Source organism: Muscardinus avellanarius (assembly GCF_963383645.1).
Source record: "Muscardinus avellanarius genome assembly, chromosome: 22".
Taxonomy (NCBI): Eukaryota; Metazoa; Chordata; class Mammalia; order Rodentia; family Gliridae; genus Muscardinus; species Muscardinus avellanarius.
This window is the reverse complement of record NC_137808.1, coordinates 6,867,854-6,895,549: the sequence shown is the minus strand read 5'-3', so window position 1 is coordinate 6,895,549 and position 27,696 is coordinate 6,867,854.

Here is a 27,696-nt window from a genome sequence, read left to right as displayed (position 1 = left end):
TAAATCGCAGCTAATCTATTTTATAGAAAGTTCTTAATACACACACCAAAAAAAAAAAAAAATTTTTTTCCTTTCACCAGGTTCTCATATCTGCAACAGCTCATTTTACTCGGCCAGTGAACATACAACTTACTATGTTAATATCACCACAGATATAATTTCCATTACATTAAGATTTTTCCAGCCAGGCATGGTCGTGTACACCTATAACCCCAGTGCTCGAGAGGCTGAGACGGAAGCATGAAGATTCAAGGCCAGCCTCAGCAACTTAGCAAGTCCCTATTTCCAAATAGAAAATAAGATAGGGCTGAAAGTGTAGCTTGGAGGTACAACGCTCCTGGGGTCTCGCCCCAGCACCACAAAAAATAAAAAATAAAGCCGGGCGTGGTGGCGCACGCTTGTAATCCCCGTGCTTGGGAGGCGGAGAGAGGAGGATCGCGCTGGCTTAAGAGACCTTGTTTCCACATAAAAAAAAGTTAAAAAAAAGTTAAAAAATAGGTCTGGGAGTGTAGCCTGTGGGAGTGTATCCTGGAGGTAGAAGGGCTTCCAGGAACCCCAGTACCACCAAAAATTAAAAAATTAAATTAAAAATATATTACCACGAATTTGATTTTTACCTCCGTAATTTAGACCTGATAGTATTTTTACTAAGTCTTATTCAAAGTTGCAAAGCAGCTTTTGTTATTATGTTTCTACTTATTTGTACAAAATGAAAATTGCAAAGCAAATCTATTCAAGAAGCAAATCCAGAACGATATAATGTAGCTTGATACACCAGCGAGTTTGTTTGTTTGTTTGTTTTTTCCATTTGGGGATGGAACCCAGGGGCATTCCACCTCCTAGCTACACCTCCTGCCCTATTTTTTTATTCTTTATTTTGAAACAGGGTCTCACTGAGTTACAGAGGGCCTCACTAAGTAAGTAGCTGAGGCTGTCCGCGAACCACGATCCTCCAGTCTCAGTCTCCTGAATGCTGGGATTACAAGCTCCACCAGCAAATTTTTAATCTCAGTATTTGCAAGGCTGAAATAGGAGGATTACAGGTTGGAGATACAATGTATAACCTTCCTATGAGCCTGGTGCAGGGCAGGTTTGCTGAGAGCCTCACCAACTTAGTGATAGTCTCTGAAAATAAAACATAGAAAAGACCTGAGGGTGTAGTTAAGAGTTAGAATGCCCCCGGGGTTCCATCCTCAATACCACACACACACAAATTCCTGTGGATTTGTTTGGTAATCACCAGAGATAGGTAACAAGGCTGACTCCATAAAAACTTAAAAGAAACTTTCCATTTCACAACATTTAAAAGCGTAAATTTTGAGCTCCATAATTATATCTGTATGGAGTGAGTGTTCAAATCTGAAGGTAAAGTCATAGTTTCAAATCAACTGGAGGAAGTAACAAGGACTGTGTTGAGGAAGCTGGATTCTTCACATAAATAACCTAATACAAGATACTTTATAAATAACCTAATACAAGATACTTTCCAATACCTAATACCAATACCTAATACCAATAACCTAATACAAGATACTTTCCAAGGACGCTGCTAATTCCCGAAACTGTGTCATGTACTGGAAAGGTTAAGTATAAGTAACGTTTCCTGGTTACAAACCTAGCAGGTGATCTAGATAGAACTTGAACTCAAGTCTCCAGAAAGAAGCCAGGGCTGTTTTTACAACATTCACAGTTTTGGAATGCAGACCACGGTTATTTATAGCAGAATTATCTTCTTAATTGTATTGTGTTTTGGTCAACAAGAAAATTAGTTCCCATTCCCTTCCAAATAGAAAGCAAAGGCAGGCTGCCCAGAAGTGTAAAAACAGTGGCAGGGGAAATGGGCCCGGGATTAAAATGTTGCCAAAGTTAAACAACAAATCGAGGGTTTACATCATTTCCAGGAGGGAGGGGGGTGTGCAGGACTCTTCAGCCAGATGCAACAGGAACCGCCCAGGGGGTAGGGGGGAGACTTTACAGAACTCTCTTGAGTATTAAAAAAAAAAAAAAACTTTTGAGCAAAGTCTTTCTAAATCTATTATTTAAATAGATGCGTGGAGGTTTCGAGATAATAGTTTGTCCCAAAAAATCACACCACAGATTCAGACTTCATGTCGCCCATCCTAAAGATCTTTTTAAACCTCCTACTCCACCCAGTCGGGCCCAGCCTCAGCAACTTAGGAAGTCCCTGTTTCAAAGTAAAGAGGGCTGGGGGGAAGCCGGTGTAGTGGCTCTCGCCTGTAATCTCAGTACTTGGGAGGCTAAGACCAGAGAATCGCAGGTTCAAAGCCAGACTCAGGTACTTAAGAGAGGCACTAACAACTTAGTGAGACCCTGTTCCAAAAATAAATAGAAAATAGGGCTGGGGGTGTACCTCGGAGTTGGAATGCCCCTGGGTTCAATCCCCAATACTGCAAAAAGAAAGGGGGCCTGGGGGTGTAGCTCAAAGATAGAGCGCCCCCAGTTTCAATCCCCAGACCCCCAACCCCCAACCAAACGCACGCACAAAGACCAGAGCTAAGAGTTTCTCAGCTGTGCTAAAACGGCATGCAAAACCGACCTTCAAGTCTTAATATGCAAATTGACATTTCTTTCTTTTTTTTATTATTTTTTTTGTCTTTGACTCCAGGAAAGAAATGCAAGCTTGCTTCTTACTCAAAGGTAACCTTCGGTTAAAAACAAAAGGTAATGCAAACTCTACAAACAGAGGGCCAGTGCCTTTCAAAGGGAGGAGCAGGCGGCGGCGGATCCTGAATCTGCCCCAGCGCCGCACCAGGCTGCTGGTTCTTATTAAACCCCGAGAAGGAAATGGAGCTAGCAAGCATACAGCCCGGGTGATCAAAGTGAAACCGAGTTTTTAACCATCTAGCCCAAAAGACGCGCGCACACGCACCACGAACGCACGTGAAGACCGAAGTGGATCGCCCCACAGCGCTGTCATCCCGACACGTAGGTGTCTCGGCGTGACGAATCAAAGGAGATCCCACGGGGGGAGGGGTCAGAAAGGAAAAGACCCGTGCTTCTCGGCGGCCTGCACAGCGGGCGAGAAGAGGGCAGCTCCTCGGGGCGGGCGGCAGCACCCGGCGCAGGGCGAGCAGAGAGCCCGGACCCCGCCTCCGCCGGGCGGGGGAGCGCCTCGGCCACCCACCAGGGACCGGGGCAGGAGCCCAGCCGCCCGCGTCCCCAAGGCCGGGCTCGGGCGCACTCCGCGGGGCCGACTCCAGCGCACTCCCCGCGGGGTCGGGCTCCGGCGCACTCACCCCGGCCGGGCTCCGGCGCACTCCCGGGGGCCGTCTCGGGCGCATTCCCCGCGGGGCCGGGCTCCGGCGCACTCACCCCAGCCGGGCTCCGGCGCACTCCCCGGGGGCCGTCTCGGGCGCACTCCCCGCGGGGCCGGCTCCGGCGCACTCACCCCGGCCGGGCTCCGGCGCACTCCCGGGGGCCGTCTCGGGCGCACTCCCCGGGGCCGGGCTCGGGCGCACTCCCCGGGGGCCGTCTCGGGCGCACTCACCCCAGCCGGGCTCCGGCGCACTCCCCGGGGGCCGGCTCCGGCGCACTCCCCGGGGCTGGGCTCGGGCGCACTCCCCGGGGCCGGCTCCGGCGCACTCCCCGGGGGCCGTCTCGGGCGCACTCACCCCGGCCGGGCTCGGGCGCACTCCCCGGGGCTGGGCTCGGGCGCACTCCCCGGGGCCGGCTCCGGCGCACTCCCGGGGGCCGGCTCGGGCGCACTCACCCCGGCCGGGCTCCGGCGCACTCCGCGGCGCGCAGCCTGGCTCGTGCCCGCGCTCCCCGGGGCGCACGCGGACACGGACGGGAGCGCGAGGAATCCCTGGAATGAGGCGCCGCCCGCCCTCTCCCCAGCTCCGGCAGGGCGGATGGCCACGCCCACGGCCACGCCCCTGGCGCGAGCAGGTGGGGCCGAGCCAGGTGCGCCTGCCGGGCGGGGCGGGGCCTCGTGTCCGCAGGCCCCGCCCCGCAGGCCCCGCCCCGGGCTCCGGCTCGCAGCCCCAGACCTGGGCCGGCATGGCCCTGCGCGGGGTCCCGGCACCTGGATGCCGGGTCCGGCCGCCCCCTAGCTCAAGTCCCCGGCGGCTGCAGAGGCAGACGGGCGCGCCCAGCCCCCGCCCGGCGGACACACGTACCCGAGGGGCCGCGGAGCAGGGCGCCAGGTGCCCGGCGGCCGGAGGCGCTGCAGCCCCGCCGGGGCGCCCTCCGCCCCTGGCCCAGGAGGAGGGAAAGTCCTGGTCCAATCCGGACCGCGTGGAAGCCCGAGGGGAGCGTCCGCGCCCCCACCGCGCGCCGGGGTGGCCGTGCGGGGCGAACTGAAGGCTTCCAGGGCGCGCAGGTTCTCATTGCGGGCGCGGCGCGGACACGTGACCGCGAGAAGACCAGGCGCCTGTCTTTAATTGCGGGTGTGTGTGTGTGTGTGTGTGTGTGCCCCCCCCCCCGTCACTCTCGGGAGAGTTACTGGGTGAGGCGTGGGGGTAGAGGGGGTGGAGGCCTGACACCCCCTCCCCGCCCCCGCAGCCTTTCTCATCCCTCCACAATTAAGAAAACATTTGCTTAACATACCAGCGGCTAACTTCATAAAATAGGCAGGAGACTGGGCTTCCTCTGGTTCGCTTGGCGTGGCTCCCCTTCTCCTGGCTCTGCTCAAACGTCAGTCTGCAGGAGGAGCCCTTGCCAAGAGGACTTTCCCTGGGAGAGGGCTCTGGAGAGAGGGAACAGCGATAAAAACAAATACAAGCTCACGTTAGTGCTGGAAAGAAAAAAAAAATGCTTTGCAGTTTTCAAAGTTTCCCCATCTGATCCCTCGTCGGACCGCAGAGGCTCGCGCAGCGCAGCATCTCGGGGATCTCCGCCCCTGTGTAGACGCGGGACAGGTGTGGGAAGCTCCCTAGGGTTTACCTGAAACAGGTTGCCCAGCGTGCGGCCCCTGGCTAGAGGCTCCCTCCTCCCATCAGGCGTCAGCCCGGAGCCCCTGGAGACCTGACAGCCCAAGTCACAAGTTAACTCGAGTGTACCCGCCCCTGTGCTTCCTGGTTCCTCGAAAAATCACACATCAGGGCTGGGAAAGCTCCCAGTCTTCCCAAAGATTTTTTTTTTTTCCCCCCTGTACTGGGGATGGAACTCAGGGGCATTCTACCTCCAAGGTACACAACCAGCCCTATTCTTTCTTTCCTTTCTTTCGTGTGTGTGTGTGTGTGTGTGTGTGTGTGTGTGTGTGTATATGTGTGTGTGTGGTACTGGGGGTGGAACCCAGGGGCCTTTCTACTCCGGGCTATACTCCCAGACCTATTTTATACTTTATTTGGAAACAGGGTCTCACTAAGTTGCTGAGAGCCTCACTCAGTAGCTGAGGCTGGCTTCTAACCTGCGCGATCCTCCTGTCTCAGCCTCCCAAGCGTGGGGATTTCAAGCGTGTGCCACCACGCCCACCTTTTATTCTGTATTTTGAAACAGGGTCTCACTGAGTTGCAAAGGGCCTCAATAAGTAGCTGAGGGTGGCAGAGAACCTGGATCCTCCTGTCTCAGCCTCCCCAGTGCTGGGATGACAAGCATGCGCCACCACGCCAGGCTCCAGAGATATTTTGAATTAGACTTTGAGTTCAGCAAGTCTCAGAGTAGGAAAAGAAATTCTGTGAAGGGTCACACATCAGAGCTGTCCATCCTGCCAAGCTGGGACAGGGAATAAGGAAAGAGTGAGGGCTGTTTGGGCAAACTCCAGGAAGTGTGGCAAAATACAAAAGGGGTTTGGGATTTAGACAAACCTGTTTTTTTGTTTTGCTTTGTTTTTTGTTTTGTTTTTGTTTTTGCAGTACTGGGGATGGAACCCAGGGGCATTCGACCTCCAAGTTACACCCCAGCCTATTTTTTTATTCTTTTTTTTTTTTTTTTTTTTTTTGCAGTTCTGGGGATTGAACCAGAGGCATTTGACCTCCAAGCTACACCCCCTGCTCTCTTTTGATTCTTTATTTTGAAACAGGGTCTGAGTTGCAGAGGGCCTCATTAAGTAGCTGAGGCTGCCAGCAAACCGCGATCGATCCCCTGGTCTCAGCCTCCCGAATGCTGGTATTAGAAGCGTGCGCCACCACGCCTGGCTCTAGACAAACCCGTTTTTGAATCCCAAGCCACATCTGTTCATTAATGGGCTTCGGGCAAGTTATCAAGCCTCGATTTCTCCCCCATGATACAGACACAATACTTCCTCCTTCCAAGACCTTTAGAAGGGCCGAGGACCAGGCAGAGAGGGTCTGCAGAGAGTTACACCTCCCTCCCTCTGGCCTCCTGACTTCAATCCAGTCCTGCCGAGCACTTTATAAACAGACACCCACTTTAATCATGGCGGGATAGGGAAATGATCTGCCCAGATACTGCAAATGAATCATGACAGGGAACGGCTCAGGGTTCACTGAAGTGTTCCTACATATCATTATCTCATTTGATCTCTGTGACAACATTACCATTTGTTTGCAGCTAAATGATTTCCTCGTGGGGTCAGTGCAGAGGTCCTAGAGCTGCCTCTTTAATTGCCATCACTGATTGGAGCAAACCTTACTCTGCAGATAAATCACGGGGATAGGAGCCCTTTCGCAGAGATGCGACCCGTGTCCGGCCTTTGCAAAGATTAATCTCGATCTTTACATCAGCTGGATCATGGCTGTTTTCATCGGGCCATTTTAGTTGTGTGGGGGAGAGACACACACAAGTGATCATAAAAAATAAGAAAAAAGGATGCTACAAAGGCATGGAGGACTGGGACTGGAGCACACGAGAGCTCCATATCAGCCTGACAAATGGACCACAACAGTATGGATGAATTGGACGAGAGTCAATGACAAAACTAAGCCCCCGAAGACTGCATCAGCACAATATTCTATTTGTAACCTTAAAGATAAAATGAAGAATAATTTTAGAAGAACATGCCTGAAATAAAACTATATATATGTATTTTAAAATGTATATTTATAAAAACTATATATATATTATTATTATTATTTTTTTTTTTTGGTGGTACTGGGGTTCCTGGAAGCCCTTCTATCTCCGGACTACACTCCCAGACCTATTTTTACATTTTTTTTTATTTGGAAACAGGGTCTCCTAAGCCAGCACGCGCGGCTGGCTTCGAACCTGCGCGATCCTCCTGTCTCTGCCTCCCAAGCGCGGGGATTACAAGCGTGCGCCACCACGCCCGGCTAAAAACTATATATACACACACACACACACACACATATATATATATATATATATTTTTTTTTTTTTTTTTTTAAGAGAGAAGCAGGGTGTGGTGGCACACACTTCTAATCCCCACGCTTGGGAGGCAGAGACAGGAGGATCGCACAGGTTCAAAGCCAGCCTTGCTGGCTTAAGGGACCTTTTTCCAAATAAAAATATACAAAATAGGTGTGTGGGAGTGTAGCCCAGAGGTCGAAGGGTTTCCAGGAACCTCAGTACCACCAAGAGAGAGCGAGCGAGAGAGAGAGAGCGAGAGAGAGCAAGAGAGAGAGAGAGAGAGAGAGAGAGAGAGAGAGAGAGAGAGAGAGAGAGGCGCTGGGCATAGTGGCTCATGCTTGTAATCCCAGCATTTGGGAGGCTGAGACCAGAGGATCATGGTTTGCAGACAGCCTCAGCTACTACTTAGTGAGGCCATTTGCAACTCAGTGAGACCCTGTTTCAAAATAAAGGATACAAAAATAGGGCTGAGGGTGTAGCTCACAGGTAGATTATCCTGGGTCCCATCCCCAGTACTGCAAAAAAAAAAAAAAAAAAACTTAAAAAAAGAGAAAGCTGGGCTTGTAATTCCAGTACTTGGGAGGGCTGAGACAGAAGGATTGAGGTTCATGGCCAGCCTCGGTTATTTAGTGAAGCTCTTGGCAACTCAGTGAGACCCTGTTTCAAAATAAAGAATATGTAATCCCAGCATTCAAGAGACTGAGACTGGAGGATCATGGTTTGCGGATAGCCTCAGCTACTTAGTGAAGCCTTCCACAACTTAATGAGACCCTGTTTCAAAGTAAAAAATAAAAAAATAGGGCAGGGGATAGAGCTTGGAGGTTGTATGTCCCTGGGTTCCATCCCCAGACCCGCAAAAAATAAAATAAAATAAAATAAAGAATAAAAAATAGAGCTGGGGATGTAGCTCAGTGGTAGAATTCCCCTGGGCTCCATCCCCAATATTGCAAAAGGAAAAAATAAAAAATTAGCTGGGCATGGTGGTGCATACTTGTAACCCCAGTACTTGGAGGTTGAGACAGGAGTTTCTCAGGTTTGAAGCCACCCTCAGCAGCTTAGTGAGGCTCTCAGCAACTTAGTGAGAGACCCTGTTTTCAAATAAAATATAAAATGGATCTGGGGGTATAGCCTGGAGGTAGAAGGCCCCTGCGTTCCATCCCCAATACCACACACACAAAAATATATATCAAAACTTCACACACACAGATGATACACAGTACCATTCTCAGTCAAAAGAAATGCCAACAAACTTAAGATCAGTATTAAATCATAATGAGGAGATAGAAAGGAAACAGGCAAATAGGGAAGAGGTCTCCCTAGAAAAAAAAAAGTTAATTTCCTGAATATCTTAACTTCCAAGGCTTTTGAGATCAGCTCTTCCAAGGTTCAGAGATAAGAAGGACCAAAGCTTCACAAAACCATCTCTTTACTAATCAACAAACCCAGGAGACATCACTGGAGCAAGTCTGACACCTCTACTGAAAGGAGACCCTTCAAAGGACATGCAAATGAGACTCCTACTGAAAGGAGACCCCTCAAAGGACATGCAAATACCCTATGCAAATTATGAGAGCTGCTTCCCAGAATTCCCAGAATCCCAAACTCACCACAACCAACAGAGGACATGCAGAAATATATAAACCCCTAGTGCAGCCACCAAGATGGTTTTTCCCTCTTGGGGAACCCCTCCCCTTTGGGGAGCTTTTCTCTCTCTTGCAGGTCGCATTAGCCTTGAGAGAAGGTAGAGTGCAACTGATGGCCACGTGGCCCTGGCTACACTCGGGTAGTGACCTGAAGGCCTCTGCTGGGAGAAAGCAGCTTGCAACTGAAGGCATTCAGCTTGGGCTACCCTCAGGTATTGTTCTGAAGGCAGCTGCTGGACTTCAGAGTTCCGACAGCCCCTTTGGGGTGTTCGGCCACTTTCCACTATTCCCTGCTACTTCCAATAAACCTATTTACTCCCCTTCCTGCGGTCTGTGGGTGTCATTCTTCTCTCGCCGCAGACAAGAATCCGGTAAGGAAACGCTGAGTTTCTTCTCAAGAAACCCCCGTTTCATCTTGGGGCTCAGAAGAAACCCCCATTTCAATAACTGTATGAAATTAACGGTAGTACATACTGTACTATTGTAACAACTTCCTAGTCACCTGCTGTTTCTATTTCAAGGGAGTCAAAAATCCTCCAGGACAGTTTTTTTTATCTGGGGGCAAGGAGGCGATTTCCCGGGTAACCCCTGCACTGTCCAAGGGTCGATACAGTTTATTTTTCAATATGCTTTCTCAGGACAGACTTCCAGATGAATCACAGTGGCTGCCAGTGGCTGCTCCTCCTACAGAGAGACGTCCATTGTTCTCCTCAACGCACTGAAGTGTGTGTCCTTCTGCCTCACATCCCTTTGCTTAAAGGTGTGCTCACACCAGCCTCTCCCATTCCTTTCTTCTCTTCACTCCTCTTTTTGTCCCACAAAAAAGCACCAAAGAAGCCGGGCATGGTGGCACAGGCCTGTAATCCCAGTGCCTGGGAGGCTGAGACAGGAGGACTGCAGATTTGAGGCAGCCTCAGCAACTTAGTGTGCCTCTTAGCAATGTACTGAGACTCTGTTTCAAAATAAGCCGGGTGTGGTGGCGCACGCATGTAATTCCAGCATTTGGGAGGCTGAGACAGGAGGATCGCATGTTCACGTCCAGACTCAGCTACTTAGTGGGGCCCTCTGCAACTAGTGGGACCCTGTTTCAAAATAGAGAATTAAAAAACTAGGGCTAGGGTGTAGCTGGGAAGTAGAATGCCGCTGGGTTCCATCTCCATTGCCAAAAAAATAAAATAAAATAGAAATAAGTAAATAAATAAATAGGCCAGGTATGAGGGTGTATGCTTATAATCTTAGTACATGGGAGGCTAAGACAGGAGGCTCTCAGGATTGAGGACAGCTTCATCAAGTGGTGAGACTCTCATCAAGCTAGTGAGACCCTGTTTCAAAATGAAAATAAAATAGGGCTAGGGATAGCCAGGCATGGTGGCACACACTTGTAATTCCAGCATTTGGGAGGCTGAGACAGGAGGATCTGGGTTTCTCTTGTCCTATTTAGTGAGGCCCCTTGCAACTCAGTCAGACCCTGTTTCAAAATAAAGAATAAAAAATAGGGCTGGGGGGTGTAGCTCAGAGGTAGAAAACCCTTGGGTTTTACCCCCAGTACTGCAAAAAAAAAAATTCATTATATATAATGAAAAAAAAATAAAAAATACAACAGGACTAGGGGTGTAGCTCAGAGATTGAATGCCCTTGGGTTCATTCCAAGATGACTGAACCCAAGATGAGCTCAGAGAACAAGAGAGGGACTGTGCAGAAACCAAAATCACCGGGTTTCCTCCAAACACCTTCAGTAACCGGAGAAGGAGGGAGAAAAATAAACCTATCTCCTGGTGCAAGAATCATTACAAAGAAAACAATGCATAATTGGAAACTTCCTGTTCATTTCCCAAAATGAAACACCTTCAAGGTGGAGACTTTGTGAGCAAAATGTGACCATTTTGCAATGTGAGAAGAGGTTTGCCCTGGTTCCGCAGGTTTCCCATGGAGGTCACTGCAGTCACAAGGGGGGCCTCAGGGTAGAATTTGTCAAGTGCTATCAGAGACCCGGAAGAATACTTCCCATCTCCAGGCTCATCCTCGGAGCAAAACCAATCAGCCCCAGAGAATAAAAACATAACGCTGCTATGATAAATGCTGCGTTTTCTGAATTTCAATGTCAACTTCTAAACCTGAGCCAAAGGTCTTTTATTAGCTCATTTGTGTGTGTGTGTGTGTGTGTGTGTGTGTGTGTGTGTGTGTGTGTGTGCGTGCGTGCGCGCGGTACTGGGGATGGAACCCAGGGGCTTTTCTACCTCCGAGCTAAACCCCCAGCCCCATTTTTTAGTCTTTATTTTGAAGATGTCTCTCTTTTGGTGGTACTGGGCGTGGAACCCAGGGGCTTTCTACCTTCGGGCTCTACTCCCAGACCTATTTTATACTTTATTTGGAAACAGGGTCTCGCTAAGTTGCTGTGAGCCTCACTCAGTAGTTGAGGCTGGCTTCGAACCTGCGCGATCCTCCTGTCTCGGCCTCCCAAGCATTAGGATTACAAACCCGCGCCACCACGCCCGGCTTATTAGCTCATTTCTATAACCACAGAAAAAATAGATTTAAATGGGAGGAATTTTTTTTTTCAAGGAAGACATGGTTTGTTTGGGTGATGACACAAAAGTCCCAGGTGGGGTCTGGTCTTTTACTGCTGCCTTGCTCACAGAGGGCCTCATCTGACCTGCAGGCAACATTTCACTAGCTGCCCGTGAGGGCATCTCATTTAATGCCGACCTCTCTGGAACTGATGCCACTCTCTGCTTGAGTAGAGAGTGCGTCTCCGGCACACTGGCTGAGTTTTGGCTCCCCCGTGTCTAGCCGCCTTCCCATTTGGGGAAATACTCCACGGACTAGATCTATGAAGGCCCAAGGAGGGGAGAGAGTACAACCCTGGGGCCAGCAGCCAGACTCAACCAGCTCAGCATTCTTGCCCAGACCCTTAATCCTTTCTTTCCTTCTTTCTTTCTTTCTTTCTTTCTTTCTTTCTTTCTTTCTTTCTTTTTCTTTTCTTTTCTATTCCTTTCTTTTCCTTCCTTTTCTCTTGCAGGTCTGGGGATGGAGCCCAGGGTCATTTGACCTCAGAGCTATACCCCCTGCCCTATTTTTTATTCTTTATTTTGAAACAGGGTCTCACTAAGTTGCCGAGGGCCTTACTGAGTAGCTGAGGCAGTCTGCAAACCACGAGCCTCCTGTCTCAGCCTCAGGAACACTGGGATTACAAGCGTGCGCCACCATGCCCAGCTAGTCCCTGCTATTAAAACACAAAAACAAAAACACATGTTGTGCTTCAGGGCTGTTAGTTGTTAGGTTGAAAGTCAGGGGGGTAAGGTTGTTGTTTTTTTATTTTTTATTATTATTTTTTTGTGTGTGTGTGGTACTGGGGGTGGAACCCAGGGCCTTTTCTACCTCTGGGCTATACTCCCAGACGTATTTTATATTTTATTTGAAAACAGGGTCTCACTAAATTGTTGAGAGCCTCACTCAGTAGCTGAGGCTGGCTTCAAACCTGTGTGATCCTCCTTTCTCAGCCTCCCAAGTGCAGGGATTACAAGCGTGCACCACTACGCCTGGCTCTGGGGGGGTAGGGTTTTCAATGGACTTGGGGGTCATAAGCCAGTGAGCTGCCAGGCATGGTGGCACGTGCTTGTAATCCCCGCGCTTGGGAGGCTGAGACTGGAGGATCGTACAGGTTCAAAGCCAGCCTCAGCTACTTAGTGAGGCTCTCGGCAACTTAGTGAGACCCTGTTTCAATTTAAAGTATAAAACAGGTCTGGGAGTATAGCCCAGAGGTAGAAAAGCCCCTGGGTTCCACCCCTAGTACCACAAAGAAAAAAAAAAAAGCCAGTGAGCCTGGGCACTGTTCTCCTGGAACTCTGTATAGACAGTGACTGTCACCAGAGACAAGCAAGCTAGATGCCAAAGGCCATTCAGAGGGAAAGGGAGCTGAGGGCTGAAGTTTGTCAGCCATCCCTGGAGAGCAAAGGAGTCATGATTAGCGGTGCACGGCACACAGACGGCCCTCCACCCGACCAACGGAGCTGGCACACTTGCCCCGTCTCCTGGGAGTCTGGCGCACTGACGTCACCTTGTTTATTCCCCGCCTGGGAATCGGGCCCCCTTGGGGTGTGCTGAACCCCTGCCCAGACAGCAAAATGACAATGCTCTCTAACTTACTCTTTACACCCGCCGGAGGGCCTCTCCTGAAAGCCACCAAGAAGTAAATCACAGGGCCATTTCATCTTCACTCTGGACTGAGAAGCGATTCTGGGTCACTGCCCTCATCATGGGTCCTGCCATTGCTCCAGGGCCAGGGACAAACCCTCCTGGAGACAATGTGAACGCAGCCGACAGCCCTTCCCAGGCCCGCTCACTGAGCCGCTCAGGAATAAGAGCCAATCGGCCCTGTTATGTAGGAACTGACCTACAAAGAAACAAAATTGTATTCTATTTCTATTCGTAGCAGTAGTACTATTATTACTATTATTATTATTATTATTATTATTATTATTATTATTATTATTATTATGGGGGGGTACTGGGGATGGAACCCAGGGGCCTTCTACCTCCAGGCTACACTCCCAGACCTATTTTATATATATATATATATATATATACACACACACACACACATATTTTTTTGGGGGGGCAGGTCTGAGGATGGAACCCAAAGGCATTTGGCCTCCGAGCTACACCCCCTGCCCAATTTTTTATTCTTTATTTTGAAATAGGGTTTCACTGAGTTGAGGAGGGCCTCACTAAGTAGCTGAGGCTGTTCGCGAACCGTGATCCTCTGGTCTCAGCCTTCCAAATGCTGGGATTACAAGCATGTACCACCATACCTGGCTTTATATATTTTTTAAATTTGGAAACAAAGTCTCTTAAACCAGCTGAGGCTGGCTTCGAACCTGCGAGATCCTCCTGTTTCAGCCTCCCATGCGCAGGGATTATAAGCGTGCGCTACCATGCCCAGCTATTTTTTTATTCTTTATTTTGAAACAGGGTCTTACTGAGTTGCGGAGTGCCTTACTAAGTAGCTAAGGCTGGGTGTGACTTGTGATCCTCCAGTCTCAGCCTCCCAAATACTAGGATTACAAGTACATGCCACCATGCTTGGCTTTTATTTATTTATTATTATTACTGTTATTTATTTATGTGTGGTACTGCAGATGGAACCCAGGGGCATTCTACCTTTGAGCTCCACCCCCAGCTCTATTTTTTTTATTCTTTATTTTGAAACAGGGTCTCACTGAGTTGCAGAGGGCCTCATTAAGTAGCTGAAGCTGTCTGCAAACAGTGGTCCTCCTGTCTCAGCCTCCCGAATGCTGGGATTACAAGCATGCGCCCCCACACTTGGCTTATTATTACTATTATTATTATTACTGGGGAATGAACCCTAGGTTATTCTACCTCCGAACTACTCCCCCAGCCCTATATTTTATTCTTTATTCTGAAACAGGGTCTCACTAAGTTGCTGAGAGCCTCACACGTTGCTGAGGCTGGCAGCAAATCTGTGATCCTCCTGTCTCAGCCTCTCAAGTACTGGGATTACAAGTGTGCGCTGCTACGCCTGCCTTATTTGGGGTTTTTATAAGGGAAAGGTGCAGAGAGCCAGGGAGGCAGACACAGGATCCTCACTGAGTCTTAGGAGGGCTAAGGATGTGTCCCTGCAGAAATGACCTCTGAGCAGAGGCTAGGGTTTGCTATGAGAGTCAGCCAAGCAAAGGAAGGAAAAGATGAGCCAGGCGTGGTGGCGCACACTTGTAATCCCAGCATTCGAGAGGCTGAGACAGGAGGATCACGGTTCACAGACAGCCTCAGCTACTTACTGAGGCCCTCTGCAACTCAGTGAGACCCTGTTTCAAAATAAAGAATAAAAAATAGGGCAGGGGGTACAGTTCATAGGTCAAATGCCCCTGGGTTTTATCCCCAGACCCACACACACACAAAAAAAAAAAAAAAAAAAAAAAAAAAAGAGGAAAAGGTGGCACCATGGGAAAAGCAGATGGCAAAGCCCAGGGAGTGAGACAACCCCTGCTGCTCCGAGGTCACAGAGCAATTGGGCCGGCCCCACAGGTATGGCTGTCGGTGACTATGGGGGCAGCAACGCAGAAAGTTGTTAAGGATTCAGGTGTGTGTGTGTGTGTGTGTGTGTGTGTGTGTGTGTGTGTTGCACATGATACTGGGGATGGAACTCAGGGGTGTTCTACCTTTGAGCAGCATCTTCAGCTCTTTTTAGTTTTTACTTTGAGGTGTGCTATGCAACCATGTGCTAGCTAGGGACCTGCGATCCTCCTGTCTCAGCCTCCCAAATACTGGGATTACAGGGGGCACCTCCACCAGAGTTTTTGGTGTGTGGGTGTGTGGTAGTGGGGATTGCACTGAGGGGTGCTCTACCACTGAGCTACACGCCCAGCACTTTTTGTTTTGAAATGGGGTCTTGCTAAATTGCCAAAGCTGGCCTCAAACCGGAAATCCTTCTGTTTCAGCTTCCTAAGTGCTGGGATTAAGGCACGCACCGCCAAGCTGAATAGAATCTATCTTTCCAACCCTCACAAATGCCTTTTTTTTTTTGCATGTTCAATATCTGCTTCCTTTCCATATTCTGTTTTCATCTACTCCCACATTAATTTTTACCCATTTATAAAAACAATAGATTTTCCAGGCATGGTGGCACACACTTGTATTCCCAGTACTCAAGAGGCTGAGATGGGAGGATTGTAGGTTCAAAGCCAGCCTCGGAAAAATAGCAAGGCTCTCAGCAACCTAGTGAGACTCTGTGCCCAAGTAAAGAAATAAAATCAGGCTGAGGGAGTAGCTTGGAGGTAGAAAGTCTCTGGGTTCAAAACAAAACCAGACAAAAATACATTCTATTCTTCCCTCTGTCCTTTAGAAGACTGAAGACTGTGAACATAGATTTTTTTCGTTTGTTTTGTTTTTGTTTTTTTACTGTACTGGGGTTGGAACCTAGATGCTATCTCCAAGGTATACCCCAGCCCTATTTTTTATTCTTTATTTTATTTATTTAATTTATTTATTTTGTGGGTCTGGGGCTGGAACCCAGGGGCATGTGACCTCTGAGCTACACCCCGTGCCCTATTTTTTATTCTTTGTTTTGAATCAGGGTCTCACTGAGTTGCAAAGGGCCTCACTGAGTAGCTGAGGCTGTCCGTGAACCGCGATCCTCCTGTCTCAGCCTCCCGAATGCTGGGATTACAAGCAAGAGCCACTGCCCTCGGTCCTAAACATAGTCATCCTAAAAGTCATTTTCAGGCCACTGTAGTATTTGCATTTTATCTGGAGCGAATCTCTCTCTCTCTCTCTCTCTCACCTCGGGGTGTGACTCAGTGGTAGATAATGTGCTTACCATATACAAGGTTCAATCCAAAAACAAATGAAGACATGGCTTTGGCCCAAAGCAGTTCACTCTTTTTTTTTAGAACTGGGGATGGAACCCTGGGGCATTCTACCTCTGAGCTAAACTCCCAGACCTGTTTTTTAGTCTTCGTTTTGAAACAGTATCTCATTGAGTTGCGAGGGCCTCACTTGGTAGTAGCTGAGCCTGCCTCTGGTCTCAGCCTCCAGAATGCTGGGATTACAAGAGTGCGCCACCACCCCAGCTAGCTGCCCACAATCTTGTTACGTGCCTCTTAAAGCCCGCTTTCCCCAAAGTTACCAGTCAAGTAACAGAGCTAGGATTTGAACCTGTGTCTTGGTGCCCTGCCTCTTGTCTAAAACACTGCTAAATATAGCCCCACCCATCTCCCACCACGTGTCCTGACACAAAATGTGTGTTCATTTAGTATTTGTTGAGTGATTTAGCCTTAAACTCTGTGTGAGTCCACTTCCCCATATTATGGCAAAATACCTGAGGTCAATAACTTATAAGTAGGAGCTGGGCGTGGTGGCGCACGCTTGCAATCCCAGCATTCGGGAGGCTGGAACCTGGAGGATCGCGGTTCGCGGACAGCCTCAGCTACTTAGTGAGGCCCTCTGCAACTCAGTGAGACCCGGTTTTAAAATCAAGAATAAAAAATGGGCAGGGGGTGTAGCTCGGAGGTCGAATGCCCCTGGGTTCCATCCTCAGACTTGCAAAAAACAAAACAACAAAAAAAAACCTTATAAGTAGGAAAGGTTCATTCTGGCTCATTAGTTTCTGGGTTGCTTGGGCCTATTCTTTTGGGCCTTTGGCAAGACAGCAAGGCATGATGGGATCATGGGGTGGGAGAAAGTGCCAGGGGGAGGGGGAGAAAGGAGGAGAGCTAAAGGCTTGCCCCCAGTGACTTCCTCCCACTCATCTCCCCTCCCAAAGTTTGCACTACCTTCCCTTGTCACAGACCGGGCACCGAGTCTTCAACACATAGACCTTTGGGGACATTTAAAATCCAAATCATAGCCGGGCGTGGTGGGCACGCTTGGAATCCCAGCGCTTGGGAGGCTGAGACAGGGGGATCGTGCAGGTTCGAAGCCAGCCTCGGCTACTTAGTGAGGCTCTCGGCAACTTAGTGAGACCCTGTTTCCAAATAAAGTATAAAATAGGTCTGGCAGTGTAACCAGGAAGTAGAAGGGTTTCCAGGAACCCCAGTACCACCAAAAAAAAAAAAAAAAAAAAAAAAAAAACAGCCAGGCTTGTAATCCCAGCATTGGTTCAGGGACAGTCTCAGCAACTACTTAGTGAGGCCCTCTGCAACTCGGTGAGACCCTGTTTCAAAATAAAGAATAAAAAAAATAGGGTTGGAGGTATAGCACAGAGGTAGAAGGCCCCTGGTTCCATCCCCAATACCACACACACACAAAAAGAAATGCAAGGATCTGGGCGGGGTGGCACCATCTCGTAACTCCAGCTACTCAGGAGGCTCAGGCAGGAGGATCCCAAGTTCGAGGCCAGCCCAGGCAACTTGACAAGATCCTATCTCAGAATAAATTAAAAAGGGGTGCTGGTATAATAGCTCTGTGGTACTTGTCCAGCATCTCTAAGGCCCTGGGTTCAATTCATAGTTCCAAAGAAGAAAGAAAAAGAGAGGGAGGAAGGAAGAGAGAGAGAAAGTGGACACTTAACGTTCTTGTCTGTCCTGCCCTTCTGTGCCATGACAGACGTCACAACAGGCCAGAGAGCCCCTCGCACTACCTTACCGTATGACTCCTCCTTGCCCAGCAGGCCGAGCCTGGCTCTTAACTGATGACGCTGTCTCTCTTGGTATAGACACACATTTCTCTTCCACCATTTGGAAGTACCTAAGGCTCTTGAAAGACAAAACATAGAACAGCGGAAAAATTCGGTTCCTGCAGTGGTGTCCTTCTATTTTTCTGGAATTGTTAATTACTGCTCTAAAATGGGAAGGAGAAAAACATCTTGACATGATGCAGTTCTGGGATTCAAGTTAATTCTAGAGCTTCCAGCTGACCAGCTGAGAAAAGTTGCTACATTTTTTTTTAAAATAACATTTCATTTATTTACTTATTTTTATAGTACTGGGGATGGAACTCAGGGGCATTCTAACTCTGAGCTACACCCCCAACCCTATTTGTGTGTGTGTGTGTGTGTGTGTGTGTGTGTGTGTGTGTGTGTGGTGCTGGAGATTGAACCTAGGAGCATTCTACTCTTAGCTCCACCCCCAGCCCTATTTTTTATTCTTTGTATGTGTGTGTGTGGTGGAACCCAGGGGCTTTTCTACCTCCGGGCTATACTCCCAACCCTATTTTATACTCTATTTGAAAACAGGGTCTCACCAAGTTGCCGAGAGCCTCACTCAGTAGCTGAGGCTGGCTTCCAATCCGCACGATCCTCCTGTCTCAGCCTCCCAAGCGCGGGGATTACAAGTGTGTGCCACCACGCCCGGCTTGGTTCTCCAATAATACTGAAACTAAAAAAAAAAAAAAAAAAAAAAAAAAAAAATCATGTTCATGTGTCTGGCCCTTGAAAAGCAATGCTTTATTATTTATTTATTTTTGTGGTACTAGGAATGGAATCCAGGGCATTCTACCTCTGAGCTATATCCCCGGCCTATTTTCTTCTTTATTTTGTAACAGGGTCTCACTAAGTTACAGAGGACCTCACTAAGTAGCTGAGGCTGGCCACAAACCTGTGATCTTCCTGAATCAGCCTCCCAAATACAGGGGTTCCAAGCACGTGCCACCACACCCAGTGAAAAGCAGTGTTTTAGAAAAACAGCATGATGGCGGAATTAGCACTGATCTGCTAGGCAGAATAAAAAGTAGAAACAGAAAGACCTAGCTGGGCGTGGTGGCGCATGCATGCCACGGCAGTGCTTGGGAGGCTGAGACAGGAGGAGCGCAGGTTCAAGGCCAGCCTCAGCAATTTAGTGAGGCCCTTAACCATTTTTGAGACTCTGTTTCAAAAAATAGAAAATAAAACAGGGCTAGGAATATATAGCTCAGAGTTAGAGCAGCCCTGGGTTCAATTCCCAATACTGTCCAAAGGAAAGCAAGCAAGCAACCGAAAGACCTCCTTTGGGTACAGACTCTACCCTCCATCCACTGTGTGGGTTCAGCCAAATAACTTGAGCTCTCTGCTTGGATCTCCTCATCTGCCTGAGAAGAAGAAACCTAATACAACACTAATTTTTTTTTATGGTCTTTTTTCTTTTTGTCTTTTTGGAACTGGGCATCAAACCCAGAGTGTCACACCTACAAGGTGGTAGGTGCTTTGTCACTGAGCTACATTCTAGCTCTGAAGAATACTAATTTTACTGGTTAGATATGAAATCAAGAAAGATTTCATATTATTCAAATATAAAATAAGCCACACATAGTGGCGCATGCTGTCATCCCAGTACTTAAAAGGCTGAGACCAGAAGATCACAGTTTCACAGCCAGCCTACTTAGTGAGACTCTGCAACTTAGTGAGACCTTGTTTCAAATTAAAAAAATAAAACAGGGCTAGCTGGGCATGGTGGCACATGCTTGTAATCCCAGTATTTGGGAGGCTGAGACAGGAGGATCTGGGTTTGTGGCCAGCCTCAGCTACTTAGTGAGGCCCTCTGCCACTCAGTGAGACCCAGTTTCCAAATAAAGAATAAAGCCGAGCATGGTGGTGCACACTTGTAATCCCAGTGCTTGGGAGGCTGAGGTAGGAGGATTGCAGTTCGAGGCCAGCCTCAGCTACTTAGGCCCTTTGCAGTTCAGTGAGACCCAGTTTCAAAATAAAGGGAAAAAAAATAGGGCTGAGAGTGTAGCTCAGAGGTAGAATGCCCCTGGGTTGTATCCCCAGTACCACAAAAATAAATAAATATAAATAAATAAAAACATCATAGAACCACTGACTTCTACTTATTCCTGGTTTCTGTTTGTTGCTACATTTTGGTGCAGGTACGATCCTGTAAATGCCTGAGGACGGGGGCTGCTTTACATCCAGTGCTTAGTGAGGATCTGGCCCGGACACGTTTGCAGATTCTAGACACCTGCCCTGAGGTCACACCCCCTGAAGTAGGCAAAGTCCCCATATCCTATAACCCAATCCTTTCTCAATGGATTTCAGTGGAGACCACTGGGCAAACGTATAACCAAACCTGACTTAAGATGTTTACCGACCTTTTCACGTACCGTGTACCTCAAGTCACGTATACTTGTGTGTGTGTGTGTGGTACTGGGGACTGAACTCAGGGGAATTTTATCCCTGAGCTACATCCCCACCTGCCGTGTGTGTGTGTGTGTGTGTGTGTGTGTGTGTGTGTGTGTGTATGTGTGTGGTGCCAGCAGCTTTCTACCTCCAGGCTACATCCCAACCCTATTTTATAATTTATTTGGAAACAGGGTCTAAGTTGCTGAGAGCCTCACTAAGTGACTGAGGCTGGCTTCGAACCTGCGCGATCTTCCTGTCTCAGCCTCCCAAGCGCGGGGATGACAAGCGTGCGCCACACGCCCGGCTTATCCCCAGCCCTTTTTATTTTATCATTTGGAAACAGGGTCTCACTAAATAGCTGAGTCTGGCCATGAACTTGCGATCCTGCCTCAGCCTCCAAATACTGGGATGTCAAGCGTGTGCTACCAAGCCTGGCTGAGAATTTTTTTTAACCCGAAGAGTGGTATCATGGGATCTGAGGGTTAAGCGATTGCTGGGGGCGGCCAGATACTCGCAAGGGCTCAGGAGGTTCTTCCTATAAAGTGCCAAATGGTGCACATTTGTGGACTTGCCAGCCAGAGGGCCTTCATCACAGCCTCTGCTTTTGTGGCATGAAAGCAGCCTTAAGACAATACTTGAATAAAGGGGCATGGCCGTGGGGTAATAAAAGTGTCCTTACATAGTTTACTGATGCCTAGATGAGGCTGCAGAAAGGATGAAAGCAAGCAGACCACTCTCTGCAAGTTTTCTTTCTTTTCTCCCTTTCTTTCTTAATTCTTTCTTTCTTTCTTTCTTTCTTTCTTTCTTTCTTTCTTTCTTTCTTTCTTTTTTTTTGTGGTACTGGGGATGAAACCTAGGGGATTCTACCTCTGAACTATACCCCCAGCTCTATTTTTTATTCCTTTTTTTTTTTTTTTTTTTTGCATACTGGGGATAGAACCCAGGGGCATTCTACCTCCCAGCTACATCCCCAGCCCTATTTTTTATTTATTTTATTTTTATTTTTCAGTGGTACTGGGGGTGGAACCCAGAGACTTTCTACCTCTACGCTATACTCCCAGACCATACATACATACATATATATAATATTTTGGGGGGTGGTATCGGGGTTCCTGGAAGCCCTTCTACCTCTGGGCTACGCTCCCAGACCAATTTTTACATTTTTACTTGGAAACAGGGTCTCCTAAGCCAGCGCGCAGCTGGCTTCAAACCTGCATGATCCTCCTGTCTCTGCCTCCCAAGCGCGGGGATGACAAGCGTGCGCCACCACGTCCGGCCATTTAATATATTTTTTGGAAACAGGGTCTCACTAGGTTGCTGAGAGCCTCTCTAAGTAGCTGAGGCTGGCTTTGAACCTGTGCGATCCTCCTGTCTCAGCCTCCCAAGCGCGGGGATTACAAGCATGCGCCACCACGCCCGGCTCTTTTTTTTTTTTTTTTTTTTAAACAGGGTCTCACTGAGTTGCAGAGGGCCTCACTAAGTAGCTGAGGCTGTCCATGAACCTGGATCCTCCCGTCTCAGCCTCCCGAATGCTGGGATTACAAGCGTGCACCACCATGCCCAGCTTGGAAGTTCTCTTTCTGGTGGTGAATATATGCATGGGCCAGGGAGGCGTGATGAGACAGAGCCCTGTTTTAGGTCTCAGGGGAGTCAGGGCCTCCACCCAAGAGGCAGGGCTAAAGTGGAACTCGCCATCCCTACAAAGCAAGGCAGAGCCCCTTAGCCTTGCCTAAGCTGCGGCGACATGGGAGGCAGGAAGCTTCGACCTGCAATAATCCCACCCAGGAAGGAGGAACCTTGAAAACAAAGTAGACCGTCTTGGTCTTGGAAAAGCACTGTCTGGCCAGAGATATAGGAAGGCTCCATCCCAGATTGCTGAGCTGAAGACATCTCAGAACCCACAGGGTTCTGGAGTTGGTCTTGGGTGCTGGGACCAGGCATATTAGAAGCAGGTGAGTCTTGGTCTCTGCTGGGCTGGGCAGCCTCTTCTCCAAGTCCGCTGCTGTCTTGGCATGCAGACTTCCTAACCTGTGTGCAGACAGCTCATCAGTTGGTGCGGATGGAGATGGGATGGGGGGTTGGGGGCCCTATGTGCTGGTGTCTGGAGGGCAGCAGGAATGACCCTGTCGCTTTGCTGACCTCTCCTGGGTGACCCTGGCTGAGCCCCTTCCCCTCGCTGGGCTAGATCACTGGATCTCAACCGGGATTTCCCCAAGGGAATAGCGAGGTCGTCCTACAAGTATTTGCAGGCTTTCAAAAAGCCACTTAAAAGGTTCTGCCTGCTGACAGAAGCTGCCGAGTGTCTGCTCTTGGCTAAGATTATGTCAACCCAGGTAGTAGTAGCAACACCGGTTAGTGCGGGCTGATCAGAAGCTCTGATTGGCTGCTGGTGATGTCATGGGCATTGCAGGAACGCTATTGGCTGGTAGCTGCTCAAAGCAGAGCCGCAAACCTTGCAGGTGTTGGATGCAAATACTGCATGCTTCAGTGTGTGTGTGTGTGTGTGTGTGTGTGTGTGTGTGTGTGTGTGTGTGAAGGGGGAAGCAACCAACCAACATCTTTTAAAGTATCACATTTGTGTTTTAAGTAAAAAAGGAGGTCTTCACGATGAGAACTCTGCACCATCCAGAAGACCCTTCTGGGGTCTTTTGTCCCTCTCCCCAGCAGTCCCTCTGAGGCTCACACACAAGTGCTTACACGTTCCCCACTCCACTCCCAGTCCCCTCCTCTCTGCCCAAACCTGCTCTCTGCAGCTCCGAGCTGGCCTGGCAGCCAGCCTCCACCTCCGCCTCGGCAGCCTGCGCCAGGCTGCGGCCTGGGCCCGTATCTACTTCTGGTGGCCACAACACTAGCCTCTCAAACTGCAGCCCCATACAGCAGCGCACCCCTCCTTTTTTAATTCTGTAAACAGAGGAGAAGAATAGAAAAAACACGGAACATAAACCTGTGGGCTCAGTTGGGAGAGGAGTGTTTTCTTTAACAGGAAGAGTCACTGGGGACTGGGGACTGGTTCACCTGGTGAGTCAACACACAGTCACTCTCCCTGGCAGGCTACCAAAGGAGAACTCATGCCAGAGCTTCGGCCTGACAGAGGCATGGGAGGCATTTCTGAGAGGCCTCGAGTTTGGAGGAGACAGTATAATGGCTGGCAGAAGGGCCCATGGGGGCTGCGATTCTGAGCCTGGCTTGGTGACCCTGCGGTCGGTGTGGCTCTGGGCTCCCTTCTGAGCCTCCGTTAAGTGGGGGTAACACAACCTGGTCCTCTCCGGCTCAGCCTGCTCCTCCTAATGGATCGCTGGTGTTTAATGAGCTGGACAAAGCTGGTCAGTAACAGTAACAATATCTGACCTTGATTAAGCCTCCTGCCAAGGACTCGATGCTGCCCAGGGGCACGGTCATGGATGCTGATCTCTAGAGTCAGGCTAAGTGAGGTCATCATTATCTCCGCTTTCCATAGGAAGCAGTTCCTAGAGATAAGTAAGGAGCCCACTGCCGCAGCTAACACTATGACTCCAAAGCCCCTACAATAGGATTTGTTAATTTTCTTTAAAAATTAATCAGCCTGTCAAGTGTGGCAGCGCACGTTTGTATTCCCAGCATTCGGGAGGCTGAGACTGGAGGATCGCGGTTCATGGACAGCCTCAGCTACTTAGTGAGGCCCTCTGCGACTCAGTGAGACCTTTTTTCAAATAAAGAATAAAAAATACAGCTGGGGGTGTAGCTCAGAGGTAGAATGCCCCTGGGTGTAGCTCAGAGGTTAAATGCTCCCCAAAATAGGACTGGGGTGTAGCTTAGAGGTAGAATGCTCCTGGGTTCCACCCCCAATAACCCCCCCCCCAAATAGGGCTGGGAGTGTAGCTTAGAGGTAGAATGTCCCTGGGTTCAATCTCCAGCACTGCAAAATAAATAAATAAATAAATAAATAAATAAATAAATAAATAAATAAATACAATGATAGCTGGGCATGGTGGTGCACGCTTAAAATCCCAGTACTTGGGAGGCTGAGACAGGAAGACCACAGTTTCATGGCCAGCCTCAGCAACTTAGTGCGGTCCTCTGCAACTTAGGGAGACCCTGTTTCAAACTAAAAGAATAAAATCAGGCTGAAGGTATAGCTCAGAGGTAGACTGCCCCTGGGTTACATCCCTAGTACCACATACACACAAAAATCTAGCAATTAACATTTTGCCAATTTTTATTTTTTCGGGTCTAGAGATGGAACCCAGAGGCATTTGACCTCTGAGCTACACCCCCTGCCTGGGCAACTTAGGGAGACCGTATGAAACAAATAAAAAAAAGTCAAGCAAGTTCAACCAATCTTTGAATTAAAACTTAGGGGCTAGGGATATATAGTGCCTACTTAGCATGCATAAGGCTCTGGGTTCCATCCCCAGCACAGAAACACACACTCACACACACACACACACACACACACACACACACACACACACTACTTAGATTAGAACCCTATTCATTTGGTTTCAGTAAGTTTTTTTAAATATCTATTTTTATTAACACACATTATTTGTCCACATTAATGGAGTTCCGTGTATTTCCGTGTACCCTGCATTGATTAGATCCATTTTCCTTTTTCCACCCTTGACCCCAGTTTTCTGGTTTTAAGGGAAGTTTTCAGTGCTGGGGACTGAGCCCAGGGCCTGTTATGCTAAGCATGCATTCTACCACGGAGTGACACTCTCAGGCCCCTGGGTTTTAATTTAAATTTAAAAAGTCATTGGCCAAGAAATTGTAGTCAGAACCTCCAATCCCACAGTGCTAGACAGATAATATACACCAGAGTTGGGAAAGACAAGTTACTTCATCTAAAAAAAATAAGGATATTAAGAATATACATCTCAACCGGGCATGTTGGCGCATACTTGTAATCCCAGTACTTGGGAGGCTGAGACAGGAGGATCGCGCAGGTTCAAAGCCAGCCTCAACTACTTAGTGGAGCTTTCGGCAACTTAGTGACCCTGTTTCTAAAATTATAAAACAGTTCTGGGAGTGTAGCTAGAAGGTAGAAGGCCCCTGGGTTCCATCCCCATACCACACACACACACACACAAATATATATATATATATATATATATATATATATATATATATATATATACACATACATCTATACATCTCATGGGTGTGAGGGCACACACTTGTAATCCTAGTACGTGGGAGGCCGAGACAAGGAGCATAGCAGGTTCGAAGTCAGCCTCACCCACTTAGTGACTCTCTCAGCAATTTAGTGAGACCCTGTTTCAAAATTAAAAAAATAAAATAAAATAAGGCTGGGGGTGTAGCTTGGAGGCTGAATGCTCCTGGGTTCAATCCTTAGCACCACAATAAAAAAGTTAAAATTTGTATCAATATTAGTACTAAATATGACCAGCATATTATCATTTCAACATATAATCCAGCTGGGTGAGGTGTTGCATGTTTGCAATCCTAGTACTTGAAAGGCTCAGACAGGAGGATTGCAGGTTCAAGGCCAGCCTCAGCTACTTAATGCAGCCCTCTGCAACTGAGACCCCATTTCAAAATAAAGAATAAAAAATGAGGTTGGCCGGGTGTGGTGGCGCACGCTTGTAATCCCAGCATTCGGGAGGCTGAGACCAGAGGATCACCGTTCGCGGACAGCCTCAGCTACTTAGTGAGGCCCTCTGCAACTTAGTGAGACCCTGTTTCAAAATAAAGAATAAAAAACAGGGCAGGGGATGTAGCTCGGAGGTCAAATTCCCCTGGGTTCTATCCCCAGAACTGCAAAATAAATAAATAAATAAATAAATAAATAAATAAATAAATAAATAAATATGAGGTTGGAGGTGTAGTAGCTCAGAGGTAGAATGTTCCTGAGTTTAATCTTCAGTACTGCAAAAAATATATATATACACATATTTATATATATGTACATATTCCATATTTTTTATTTTTAAGAAGAAAAACCACTTCGGACTGGCTCAGTGGTGTGCGTGCCACGATGAAGGCTGGTTGTAGCAGTTTTATTTCAAACCTGCATTGATACATACATTATATATTACTTGGCAATGCTTCAGTTCTACTAAGATGTTCGATCCAACAGCACACCAGTTTTTACATTTATTGTGGATCCTATATTAGTAGCAGAGGTTAAATTTTCATCACCAAATAGCTACATACTACGGTAATGAACTGTGAAATGAATTCCTCAGTACTGCTTTGAAAACACAGCCCTGGGTTGTGAAGAGCGACTCCCGCTTGTCCAAATGCATTTCTTGCTGGCTTTCTTCAGTCATCACCTACAGTTGGCTTGGTTGTCACTCCTTGTCTTACCTGACCCCGATCAATTAAATACCTGTGTTTTCCTCCGGCCTCTGTGCACACGGGATTGGTTAGAACGATTTGGCCCCAACCAGCCTCGGCAGCACGGACTCTCCCGCCTGCGACCGAGACCCTTTGCTCACCGCGAGCACTTCCTTCTTCGGCAGCTTCTGGGCCTTTGCTGCTTGCTTGTCTCCTTCAGTGTGTGCACCTAGAAGCTGTCCAAGCAGGAAGCAGGAAATTTCCAATCCGTGAGAATCTCAGGTAGCGCTCCCCATGCACCAAGTACCTGGCTCACCCTTCCGTCAGCTCCATACAAAGTGGGGCTGATTTTTGTTCCAAGTGTTCCGCAAAAAGAGAGACAATTTTGGAAAAGATTAGTCTACACATTTTCTTTACTACGGACTTATCGACAACTTTGATATTGTACTTCAGCTGAGCAGATATTGGAATCCTGGGAGCCCCTTTTGCAACTGTACCTTGTACAAATGCAGGGATCCGTTCATATTGTTTTTAGCCTGACTTTCTTTTACCGAATCAATTTTATTTTGTAGAATCAAAATATGCTTCACTTTCATGATTTCTGTAGCAGCCAGGTTTTAAGAAGTCTAAGGCTGAGGGCAAGATTCATTATCAGCTATCAATAGAGGAGCTGTATCCATAACCGTTGCACCATTCAGCACAGAAGCCATCAAAACATTGTGGCCAGGAGAGTCGACAAGGAAACATGTCTGAAGTTGCCTTTGGTCCCTAGAATGTCTGTAGGAAGAGCATCCTGGGAGTCGCTTCCACGTGACCTGAACACCCTGGCCGAGGACAACCCGCGACATCAAAGTGTGTAGATCTTAGCATTAGCATATCCAAGCTTGATGGTGATGTATCTTTTTAGTTCATTTTTTAACCTAATAGTGTGAACTCCAGAAACGGGCTTTCACGACCCTGGACTTCCCATGAGATATGTGACCAGTTGTGCCA